This window comes from Malurus melanocephalus, unplaced genomic scaffold (genome assembly GCF_030028575.1).
Source record: "Malurus melanocephalus ecotype Western Australia unplaced genomic scaffold, MMel_1.1 scaffold_614, whole genome shotgun sequence".
Classification (NCBI taxonomy): domain Eukaryota; kingdom Metazoa; phylum Chordata; class Aves; order Passeriformes; family Maluridae; genus Malurus; species Malurus melanocephalus.
The window spans coordinates 150,279-163,360 of NW_026623846.1; positions in this window are offsets into that span (position 1 = coordinate 150,279).

Genomic DNA, 13,082 nt, shown 5'->3' on the forward strand with positions numbered 1-13,082 from the left:
AAATRCATCTTTCACTTATGTTTTTTTTAAAAAGGGTTACATTATAGTGGATTTTGATTACAATTGGTTTCCAGGCTTTATCTTAAAATTCCTTTTTCTAAATGATTTCTCATCAATGGTTCCTTACTTTGTGAGACCCAGTTCTGCAAACCCTTTATAGTAGGGCTGTACTCAGATGAAAAAGAACTTCCATAAAATTACAGTAAATTAATGCTCATTGTTTTATTTAAGCATTTAAATAAGTGGTGGAGTGTTTAAAAAGTAGTTGCTGGTAAAAATCCTTTTCAATAACCATAATAGGCTTTCCTTTGTCATTGGTGCATCCCTAAAATAAGGAAAAATTAGTCCCTGCAAATGTCATTCCCATCCTGAATAAAACACTGAAAACTGAATTACAATAGTAGGATCGTTTAAAATATTCCTAAAACTTTATAGAGAACTTCAGYCCCTGTTAACAGAAGGTAAGCTGTGTTTTCCTGGGATTTTCTGCAGCAAGACATCAAAGCACTTGCACACCTAAAACTCTCCTGACAAATTAAGRCTCATTTTTCTTCTGCTTTGAATTAATTTTTCACAAAGCTTTGGGCTTTTTTTTTTTTTTCAAAGTAATGATTTCCAAGATTTTTCAGTTCACTGTTTTGAACTAAACGGTTTCAATGGAATAGTCCAGCTGGATTGCACCGTCAACGTTTTATCTTTATTTCGGTTCTTTCTTGATAATGTCTCTCTAAAACAATTTTTATTATTGGTTTGTAAGGCATAATYACCTGAATGTAATCAGGTACAGCTTTTCCATTAATTGATTGAAATGTTTTTCTGCTTCATAAAGAGTTCTCTATGGTTTTACAGCATTAGTTATACTTATTATTTAATGTTATTTAATGTAATATCTAATGCATTATTTTATATTGTAAGGTATCAATTAATATTATTTAACATATTACTTAACATGAAAATAGTTTTGCTTATAAATACAATCCATAAGTATTTTACAGGCCATTTTAACTCTAGCATGATAATTTGGAAATCAATTGTTCAAGCCACATCTTGCATTTAGCTCCTTCATTTGAGATTACCTTAAAATATATTCACAAATACAAAAAAACCCAAACCAAAACAAAACTCTACATTTAGACATGATTAATGGTTTCAAGTTCCCTGCCCATGATAGGGAGTTGAAACAGGGTGATCTTTAGGGTTCTTTTCAACCCAAACCATTCTGGGATTCTGTGAAAATGGGACTCCCATTTACACTGTCCTTTTTATTRATATCGACTGATTTACTAAACCAGGCTGTATTTGCTCCACTTTTGAATGTAATAGGTAACTATTTAAATTGAATATTTCTAGTCTCTTTCCTATTTAAATGCAACATTTCTAGTTACTTTCCTATATTRTYCCACACTCTTTCTACAGGAGCTTTYAAAAGATTGCAAAAATGCCATAAATAGCAAAAATTTCTTGCTGAGGAAAGGACTTCCTCCRTTTATTGACGTCATTAGCTTGGGAGGACTGTGCCTAATTGCTGCAAGGAGGGATTCACAGAGCTGAACAAAATCTTGGCACTTAAAAATGAAACCGAGCCAGACTTGTCTGTTTTCATGACCAGCTCTGAACCCTGCCCAGATGTGCTGTGATCCAATAAACTTCCAAGGGAATCACTGCAAACAGAACATTCTGGGTCAGCAACAGGCTCACCTCAGTGGCTGAAGCTGTTTTCACATCACTGGATGCTGGCAGACAAACAATATAAAAACTCCACTTAGATAGAAACAAATGGAGATGTAGAATTCCAAATTCATCAAGGACAAGGTACAACATCTACAACAATAGATCGGTGATAGAGGCAGCAGCGAGGGGGAGAGAGAAATCCCACAGGAATTGTTTACCWGGGTGAACCGTAAGTGCCCCAATGTTACACCTCTGCTACCTTTTATTGAGTCTGGTTCAATCTCCCACTGAGTCTAGAAACAGCTTAGAATTTTTTTTGTATGGCTACTCTCCCAAAGGGTTGTGATCTGTGATTTATAGCTGAATCTTCGTGGCATAAGTTACTTTTAAAAGAAAAGCCTYCTGTTGTCACCTTGCCCTGTGCTGGCAGAACAGAAAGGTACGGGGTTTTTTGAAGTGTGTGATCTGCAGCAGTGAATTTGAGTTCACAGCTATAAAACCTGCTCGTGTCTCCCTGAAACSTGCTTGCTGCGACTCTGACAGGTATCCCAGACTGCTGGAGATGCACAAGTGCCCCTGAACATGCAGCTATTGAACGAGAGACCTTTCCAAGGAGCAGCTTCCCTCCACCCCCTCCTGCCCTCAAGTGGGTTCTCTATTATCCACAAAATGGGTTTCTCAGCGGGAGCTGCCTGACAACAAAATGAGACCTTGGCTCAGCAACCCAATGTTGTCAAAGCTGAATATCTGCCTGGAACAGGACTTGATATTCCTTAAAATMAGTTCATTAACTGTTTGACCTTTTCTACTTCCTAGGAAGATAAAAGTATCAATGCAAACCCAAACACAGYCCTGGACCACCTAGGCTGCCACGACATCCGTTTGTAAGCAGGGACGTGGGTGAAAGCAGAGCCCGGGCGGGCCTTGCCCGCTGCCCAGAGAACACACGGCTCCAGAGAAACCAGCTAAAAGTCATTAACATTCTGCCACACTTTGCTGGGAGGCTCAGCGCCTCGGAAATGCAGGGTGTGCAGAGCCAGGGCACAGACAGTCCTGCGCCCAAACAGCCCCCTCCCGCTGCAGCACCGAGCTGACGAGTTGCTTCTGTGTTTATCACTTTTACAAGTGAACAAAATGACTGGAAAACAGCAGTRACTCTGCTTATGACCCAGTAATGCACATTTTGTTGCTGCTGTTAATCTTGGTACCAGGATAGACGGAGCAGCTGCAAAGCTGGGGATTCCATTAACTACAATGCAATAATGTCAGACTCGCCAGTGCTTTATGCTCATAACAACATAATTCAGAGCATTTGCACATCCAATTACATCACTSATATAGGAGGAAAAAAGTATAAAACATTAGTTTTCACCCTGACTGCTTTCTGGGATTGTTTTCCAAGGGCTTTTCCTGAGGACCATCGTGATTTTGTCAACTACTTTAGCAATCAAATTACTGCATGGCCTTGTTATAYATAAATCCCATCTTTCCTTTGTCTGTTAACTATGAGTGCTCCCCAAGAAATCACCAACTGCAGCCTAAGCCATGCTTAGCTTCAAACATTTAAGATATCCAAATAGCAATGTCTCTTAACAACTAAAAACTAAAATCCTCTTTTTATACAATGATTACCCACAGACATGAACCTAYTCTGGCCACCCACAGACAACTCTTCCTCATTTAGCCTCTGGAACCACTCTACCAAAACAAACAGAAAATGAGTTTTTACTGGTAGCAAATCTGTGTCATTTTGATCTCATTTCAAGTTGAGGAAGAGATTATTTTCATCCTTGTACCAAGAATGATTAAACATTTACACAGCTCCAGAGAGATTTCAGAATAATTTCTTCCTGCATAACCAAAACAAATCAAGGATTTGTGGAAGTGTCAGTTSAGATGACAATTGAAAGGGTCCTGGAGTTAAAAATAGTTTGCACACGAATATTAGAGTTGTAATATATGCTGATTTACCAGACTCCTGTAGCCAAAAGTCATTGATCTACCCATGGCAAATTTGTGTTGTGCACATATCACTGAGAAAAAAAGGCAACATTTTTTAACAATCCACAATGCTATTGATTTCAACTGCAATTAAAGAGAAAGGAGTTAGGAACTGGGGTCTGGACTTTACCTTGTAGAAGGAGCTTGAGAAGAGGCCATCTAGGTAAAGCTGGAATCTCCTAAAGCATTTTCATCTCCAARGGGAGTTCTGCAGCACAAAGCACCAATTGTGGGGTGGTACAACACCAATACAACAAAAGACCAACTCAATAACAGCAAACAAAATCATGAGAGCATGCCTGTGCTTAAAAATAATGAGAGAGATCCTGACTCTGTCCCAGACTGTGTTGATAAAAATGCAAAAAACAGCTTTAAACTAAGCTGTAAGGAAGAATAGACAGCAATTTGGCAGCACTGTCAAAGATATGAGTCTTGGTGGCATCCCTGGGTTTCATTGCAAAGGGAGTGGTCAGAGCAAGTGATCAAATCAGTCCCCCAGGATTCAATTCAGYGATTTAAATCAGGTGTGGTGGCCTGACTCTAGCCGGCAGAAGTATATTGTGACATTACCTTGATAAACCCCATTTGTATGCCAAAGAAATAATGTGTTTCTTCTCAAATGTTTCCACTACTCTCAAAAAATGCATTTTTATGAACACATTTAAACTGATTTCATTATATTCTGGTTTGTGGGTTAAAAAAAAATTACAGCTATTCTACCACTAGCAGGGTAAAATATATTCTTTCCATCAGGAGAGGAAGCAGCCAGAACAAACTTACTTCTCAACCAGAAAATTGCTAGATCAAAATTATCAAGCAAAGCCAACACAATATGTACATCAAGCAGTGCTCATAAATATCTCCCGATGGAAGGACAGGGAGTTATATCTTCTASTAATTTTGTTTATTTGACTTTCAGTAGAAGGACCTTATTTTCATTTGCTTTGGCAAACAAAGGAAGCTCGAAGCTGTTATACAAAAGATATATTAATTCTTATAATATCAGCCAGGACAAGTGGGTGCTTTTATTGCTCCACACACCAGACTGARCAGTCAGTGCTTTTGGAGCTCCTTTTCAGTTTGAAAAGGGACATTCCTGCTCTGATCACAGGGGATTTACCCAGTAAAGCAGCAAAACCAGCACCAACTACCAATGAAAATTTWAAAAAATGCTTCAAATTACAACATGACAGAGTCATTTAGCTTGATCCTTCAGAAAATGCAGCTTCTCCCTGCCAAAAAAAAGGAGAAGAAAAGAGTTTTGTTTCCTGTAATCTTCTGGAACATGTTCAGTGCTAATCCTGCTAATGCTGAGCAGGACTTGGGGGATATTTTCTTTCTAAATCCAGACATTTGCTGTTACACTCTCAGCCTATTTATTGTATATTTGAGTAGCGTGATGGGCTTTACAAGTAATTCTTCCCTGGCCCAAACTCTATCAAGCTCAATTCTCCACAGGACAATAAGAGACTATTTTTGGTCAATTAAAATAATTTAATCTGTTTATAATTTCACTCCATGGCTGCATTTGTCTCCTTGCATCACAATCGAGATTATTTGTGACGATTGCAATTTGTTTTCTTATTTGGGTAATAGACTTCTGAGTTATCAAAACTTATTTTTCCACAGCACAATCACCTGGAATACATTGGAATCTACGAATACATGAAGATTTTAAAGTATGTAATGTCTCTACATATTTACAAAAAAATAGCAATATGTGGATAAAGTGTACATCAAGAAGAAATGGAATTTGCTTTTTTTTCTTTTCTAAGCATGATTGAATGTAACTATTATTCATTAAGAATTCATCATTGTGATTACTAGGACACAGATTTTCTTCATATGTGGTGGAGAAATTGCGGCAAAATAAACTGCTTAGAAAATTTTAGCTAAGGTATATTAAAGGCAGTAAAATTTTATAGTTTGGCTGATGAATACCTTAGGAAAGATCAGAACCCTTGGCCATCTATACAGATTTCAGTCCAGATCTGCACACAAACAGCAGGAGAGATTTTTAATAATTCATCTGTAATTTCRTATCACTATAACAATATTTCCAAATGCTGTTGCTGCCCTCAAAGAAAAATGTTATAATCACCCTCAGAATGTTCTTTGCAAGTTATAATTTTCCTTGCAGCTAATAAATAATGGCTGTAATAAGCAGTAGGTGATGGGAAGGCAGAGAGAACTATTTGCATTTATTTATAGCGTTATTTAGACGACAGTTGGAGCAAATTAGGAAAGGATAACTTGGTAAGGCAGCACCCTATCATAGATAAACATTTTGGGGAGAAAGGAGATGTGAAATCATGTTCAGCTTCAAGAAAAACACCCACTGAAAATACAGCCAGTGGTGGCACTGCTGAGCTTTAACGGGTTAAAATCTTCCACTATTGATTGCTTTGGAAATCCATCATATCCCACTGCAGTAACATCAGAAAATCTGTGGGTGGAGGTGCAATATCAACTGTGATAGGAAAGAATAGCCGCCACAAAAATCACAGGATATTACGAACCAAAGCCTGGTCAAATGTGTGCACAATGAGGGAGCCTCATTTCACCTCTTTTGAACATCTATACATCGCTCTAAAATATTCAGCACATTATGGTTTCACCTGCAGCTTCTGCTGTGAATCTCAAAYAGTCCTGACCTCAGTCTGGGCTTGAGACACAATTACAGGCATCCATTCTAACTAAAAAGTATTTTAAAGAAATTGCCATTGTTTATAACTTACAGAATGTTTTTGTTCCCAGACCAGTCAACAGTTTGTTTTACAGAGATGAGATACATGAATTAATCTATATTACATGCACCCATTTAATTGAAAACTAATTAAGTCACAGAGTTAAAAAATACATGCGACAAACTTAATACCTTGAAGGAAATGGTCTAAGGTCAAAAAGATTATTCTTTGTCAAGAAGTCAGAGCTATATTAATCTTTTTTTTTTTCTTTCCCATATCATTCTTTCTTAAGAGGAGAAATGGAGTAGCTTTACAGGGATCTAGTGCGTGGTGCTGCTTGGGTTATGTCTTGGAAAAGGACTGCTAGCTACCTGATGGAGTTATTTTTAGGAGCTGAATATCTCATCAGTCTGTTCTGCATTCCCAGAGCCAGGACCAGGTGTCACACGGAGGCTGGATGCGCTCCTGAAGCCTGTGGGCAGGGATCCAACGGTGACGGTGCAGATCAGCCCTGACACGGAGCAGGAGGGCTGCAGTGCACGCTGAAACATCGCTCCAGGCAGCCAGGAAACGTGCTGGAGAAAGGAAAATGTTGGGATGGCTTTGTGTTCATCCCTGTATGTCTTACCAAGAAAGGAAAAATGGAAACACACTACCAGGAGTTTAATCTCTGGGATAAACACTGAGAGATTAATGGGGCTGATTAGAGGAACGGAAGCTCACACACACTTTTTCCTCTTAACAGGAACAGCAGTCCTCATCCCGAGGCAGCCAGCATCATTGAAAGGCATTAAAATTTAAAAAAAATAAAATTGTGAGGCCTTGCCCTCACATTACAGGTCAGGCACTCCCAATAGTGCCCAGAGGACAGTTGTTGGTTCCTGAGGAGAGAACAGCCACAGAATGTCCTGAGCAGGAAGGGACCCACAAGAATCATTGACCCAACCCCTGTCCCTGTCAAGATCCCCCAACAATCCCCCCTGTGCATCCCTGGCAGCGCTGTCCAAACGCTCCTGGAGCTCTGGGACCATTCCCTGGGGAGCCTGGGCAGTGCCAGCACCCTCTGGGGACAGGAGAACCATCCCCTGATCTCCACCCTGAACCTGTCCTGACACAATTTCAGATCATCCCAAATCACTGTCACATCTCCACCCTGAACCTGTCCTGACACAATTTCAGATCATCCCAAATCACTGATCACCCATGCCTGCCGCTCTCTCCCCTCATGAGGAAGCTGCCGATGGCTGGGGCCTCCCCTCAGCCTCCTCTGGCCCAACCGACCCAGCGCCCTCAGCCTCCCCTCACACACCATCCCCTCAYGGCCCTTCACCATCTTCGTGTCCCTCCTTATTTTAAGAGTTTTTCTTCCTAGATTAAATATTCTTATATTTTGCCACCCAAAACTTCACACAGTTCTCGAGCTGGGCCCGGTGCCCTCAGGACATGGCCATCCCCCCGGCTGTCAGGACACACCRCCAGAGCCTCCAGAGAGATATCTGCACCTCAGCCCATCCACAGCTGGGACTTCTATTCATCATTTTCCTCTGGGACCTTTGGTAAGTTACCTTTAAATCTCATCCTTGGGATTTTTCGTTCACYGGAAGCTCCCACAATGGAGGATTTTCCCCAGACATGCAGTGGGTTTTGGGGAGAAATCACCTCTCTCCGAGCACAAGGTCAGCCTGTCCTAGAGGGCAGAAGATCCCATGAACATCCCAGTACCCCTGTCTTTGAATGGCAAACTGGAAGCGTATCAAAATCATATCATTGGTGGAAAGATGAAAGAAAGTCTAATTCAGTGTAAAATGTTGATCCTTGGCAATAGTCAATCTCAGTACTAATGAATGTGGAGAGAAAATGTTCTACTGTTTGTTCTTCTCACAATACCAGCAGTCTTGGACAAGATGCTCTGGAATTGCCTCTTTATGGAAATAATCCTGACATAACTGGTAGTGTGAATATGTGGAGAAAGGCCCCCACCAAACATCACATTAACTGCTGTAAGCACACAAAAAGGATTAGCATGGGAGTAGAGGCACAGTACCATTCCAGATCACAGCCAACCAGTCTTGTTTCCAAGGCTTGAAATTTAAGTTTCTTCAGTATAAATGTGTAAAAGAAGCACAAGATTAGCTATGTATTCTCCATTCCATAAAACCACACTAAGATTTTTCGTGAGTATTTAACACAATTAATAAGAATTAAAGTTTTGTTAATATAGTGACTTTTGGTGTGGATCATATATTCTAAATTTTTCAGTCAACCAGTACTAAAAGTGCATTTCCTGTCAATGAACTGCACTACAGAGATTTCCAAACTCAAAAAGACTGTAGCTCTATTACATTCTAACATTTGTTAATTTTTTTAATTTTTTTTCAAGAAATTTATAAAAACGTACTATTTGGCTTTTGTTTGAAGGCAGTAAATTGGTTTAAAATCACAGGGGCAGTGATTGACTTCTGTCTAACACAATGGCTCACACTGCTCTACCTTGGAACCAGACTGAAAAGAGGTCATAAACCTGTCAGCACCCTTGGCTCTGCTCTTAGCTCATCTCAGCTCCCTGCAAGGTGCTGCGTGCTTGCTGTGGACTGTTCTTAGAAAAYACAGGTAGAAACCTTAAAGGAACTCATTGTGGGAGTCACTGCAGGTTCCCCAGAGGGAGGAGAGCAAAAGGAAACAAGGCATACAGAGGGAAAAGCAGCATTTCTGTGTCACACAAGCACAGGCAGGGCTGCAGGTGAGAGAGGAGTAAATGTGCGGAGGGCAAGAGCTGAGATTGTCAGGATCATCAGACTGAAGGGTTGTCTGCTGTTTCCCACATTTTAACATTACAATCCCCTTGAAACAGATGAAATATTTGCCCTTGGAAGTAAAGCAGAGTAATTAACGAGGTGTTAATGAGGTAACAAAGGCAGGAAGAAAAATTGCAAAGCCATTTAAGAAGCAAGCTATAGACAAGGGCAATGCTACCCCATTCAGACAGCTACCACGGAGAAACAGGCAAGATTTTCAACGAAAATTCCTGTTCTGTCTGCCCTCCAAACGACGGTGGTCCACTTTGTGTGCTACAGAAACATTTCCTCAGCTCACCTCTGGCTCCACATCATGTGTTCACATAGCACACTGGACAGTGTGTTAAAAATAAACCAAACTGAAAGTGAACAACCACACCACTACATTTCCAAATCCCTCTGGTCCTTGTTGAGTGTCTGTGGTATTTAAATCTCAATTAATGACCGATGGATTATGCAGCCTTGCTGGACAGTGCTGTCTCCCCATTTGTAACTAAGAAACAAAGGCCAAACCACTTGTCAGAGGTCCTGTGTGTAATTGAGTGATCAGGGTCTCTTGAATCCTGAAAATGTTATGAAGAAYAAAAGATCTCTCTCACTCACAGAAATATAGGCAGCCCTTGGCAGTCCTCACCATCATTTRTGGCAGCAGTAGAATCCCAGCGACCATGCTTAGAAAACCATTTGCTGAATTTAGTGAGGAGTTCCAGCATTGTTTAAAACTACTATGAAAATGGAAGGGTTTATCAGCCTCATTTGTASGTGCAGTGAAACCTCAACGGGTCTTTCCAGAAAAGGCTTATTTTACCCGAACTTTAGAAACATTAAAACACCCMGATTAACCTCCATCCTTCCTCTCACATTTGCCATGGGGTACCAGCCTCGGAGATTCAGCATTTTCAGCATTAGGGCCAGTGATGGCTCATTGTGTATCTAGTCAGCCCAGGATGCCTGTTTGGTTTGGATGAATTACATAATGACTATAATCAGAATTTGGGGATGGTTCAGAGATAAGAAAACACAGACAAAAGCTTTTGTGCAGCAGTAAGTGCTGGTAATTAAGTATCACCCATTCTTCCCTTTATTTGGKGAAGCTACACACTGAATATCAATTAAAAATCCCAAAGTAACCACCATGGAATTCAGTTCTCCCCTTTCAACTAAGGTGACCTAATTTAACTCATCTGTTATAGTTTAATCTCCCCAGTGCAACCAAATCTATACAGCAACTGGGGCAGGAGATCTGCTCACCCAGGAACACGTATGAAATCCAAACTCATGCCAGGAATTCACTTCTGTGTTTGTGTAGCTGGATTAGGAAGGAGCTGGTGATAAAAGTGATAAAAGTTGTTTGCTGGTTATGATAAAGGGCCTGAGGRGCTGCATGACAAATGTGAACTGAGAGGGGGTTTTGAAAAATATTGTGCAAGTACATGGTGTTAATAACAGAGGGGGGAAATTGGGTTATGCTGAGAGCGTGCCAGGAAAACCCTCACCTTGGGTCTCTGGAGTGAGGGGAGACTCCTCCTGTTGAGGCAATGCTTCTGCAGTCCCAAATCCCTAAGGGCACCATTTCCTGGGAGTAGGTTTGGAGAGCAAAACATTACCTCGTGCTCGCCCTGCACATACAGGTGTTTATTCTGATGAAGCTTTCCCTTGGCTCCTTTAGTCCCTCCCACCTCGGTGAGTGGCCMTGGCAGCACCCACAAGGGCACAGCTGGGTAGGAGCTGCTCCCGCTGGCTCCGTGAGCCGAGAGGGGAGGGAAACAGCCCCCAMAGTCCAGCTTTTAGCTCCTCCTTATCGGCTTTTGAGCACCAGTGTGGTGAATTAATGATAATTAGAGCTGTTCCTGTGCTCCCATTGCACGGTTCCCGCTGGTGCCCCATTATCAAGTATCTGCAATTACACCAATTAACCTAAGGAAAAGACAAACGCTTGGTGGGAGTGGGGGTGAATTATTCTGAAGCCACGATGTACAGCTGATACTTTGGTGGTCTCTAATATCTGATGTTTTTCTCTGTATTCTTGGGATTTATCCTCTTTGAGCCACCTTGCTGTAGGATCCAAACAATGGATCATGGATGGAATATGCTTTAAATAGGCTTCTAGGTGCAACTTTTTTTTTTTTTTTCCCCGCTGTACTCCTTATTAAATATAACCTGTATTAAATATAAAAATGTAACCCACGCCCTGGCCATATCAAGGTCTTCCTGCAATACACTCTCCTTTTATCCACAAGATGCCTTGAAAAACATGTGGGGGGAGGTTTCCCAAACCCCTTCTGGCAGTGGTTGCTGGTCCCAGCTAGTTTTCCGCACCACTTCTGAGCTCTTGGTACAGGAACAGACCGTGAGCAGCCCTGCTCCAGGAAAGCAACAATTCCAGTGCAGAAAACACGTGTGATCTGAGGAGGAACGGGGAAGTGGGCTTGATTCCTGARGGTGGCATTTGGTTTACCAGCTGAGCAAGGGAAAAACCTAAATTGGGAAGAGAAAGGGGAGGGTTATCCAACTTTTTACCACCAAAAACTAAAATTGGCTGCTGCTGAAGTTGTCAGTTTGTAGCATGGATGTGCAGTCACCATGGGAAGCACAAATCCACTGATCTGAGAGCTAAGCTGCTTTGGGGTTTTTTTTTGTTTGGTTTGTTTTTGTGGGGTTTTTTTGGGTTTTTTTKTTTTTTTTTTTTTTTGGGGGGGGGGGATGGGTTTTTGTTTGTTTGGGTTTTTTTGTTTTTTTGTTTTTTTTTTTTCTCGTTTGGAGTTTAAGTTCCTAAAGGATCACATCTGTACCAGAACAGGTACAGGCTCCCTCTGGTGGCTCATTTCCACAAATGACAGTTTTTCCCAAAAAAACACCATTCTTTGCAGTCTGACCAATTGGAATTGGCTCGATGAGGTAGAACCTGTTTGAGAGCACGTAGGTTCAGGAAGCTCTACGTTTTGTTGTAAAGCACTGAACAATAAATTCTTTTATTAYGAGTAAAGACTGGGGGGGTTGAACTGGCTCTTTGCTGTTGCTATGCAGGCTGTGAAAGCATTGAGAAATCTTAATTTATTTTTTTTTTAATAAAGGTCTTTTAAAACAAGTATAGTAACGTTGAAACAGTGTAATTTTRTTTAATAAAGTTTAAAAATGCTAATTTTTAATTATTAATTCCACCCCTGCTTTATTTGAAAAATTACCATCTTGTGGTTATTTCAAAGTAGATACTTGCTTATGGAGGTATAGGAATAAAATGAGGCTTAGAAAAGAAGAGTGAAAGACTTTTAAAACAACAAAGCAAAAGCATAAATACTTGGAAAAGCTGATACTGGACATGCATGTCTTGTAGCTCAACAAGACATTGAAACTTYTAAAAACCACCCCACCCAAAAACCAAAAAAGCCTCCAAAGGCCCWGTGATTGTATAACCAACCTGACTGCACAGCTTCCAGCACTTGCACTCGGCTATTCAGCCTTGATCCCATGTGGTCCTGCCCAAGACCTACCAGATTTTGACTGAAGTAGTTAAAATTTCATAAMAGGCTAAATATAGCCTGCCAGTCAGGAAATGCTGCATGGCTAGAACCTTCCCGCAGGTCAGGAGATGAAATAGGTAACCCAAGTACATCCAAAACATTTTACACCAGACTGCAGTTAACTCTGGTGATGTCTGACAGCTCCTGGGACTGCACCGCAGTGATGAGGAAATGGTTTCTGTTCACGCCATCTAAATGTTCTGTTATTTAGATCAATYTTATCAGAGCTTCTGTAAAATCCAGTAGAACTCTGATAGTTCCCAATTCTGGCCGTAAATATTTTTCTGCAGCAAAAAAACCYCCAGGTTAGATTAGGCTTCAACAATCTTTTGTTGCTTCAAGTTTTCACCTTACCAAATATTATTCTAAAGGACTTGTGTCTGAGTCWCCATAGGGAATCCCTAGTT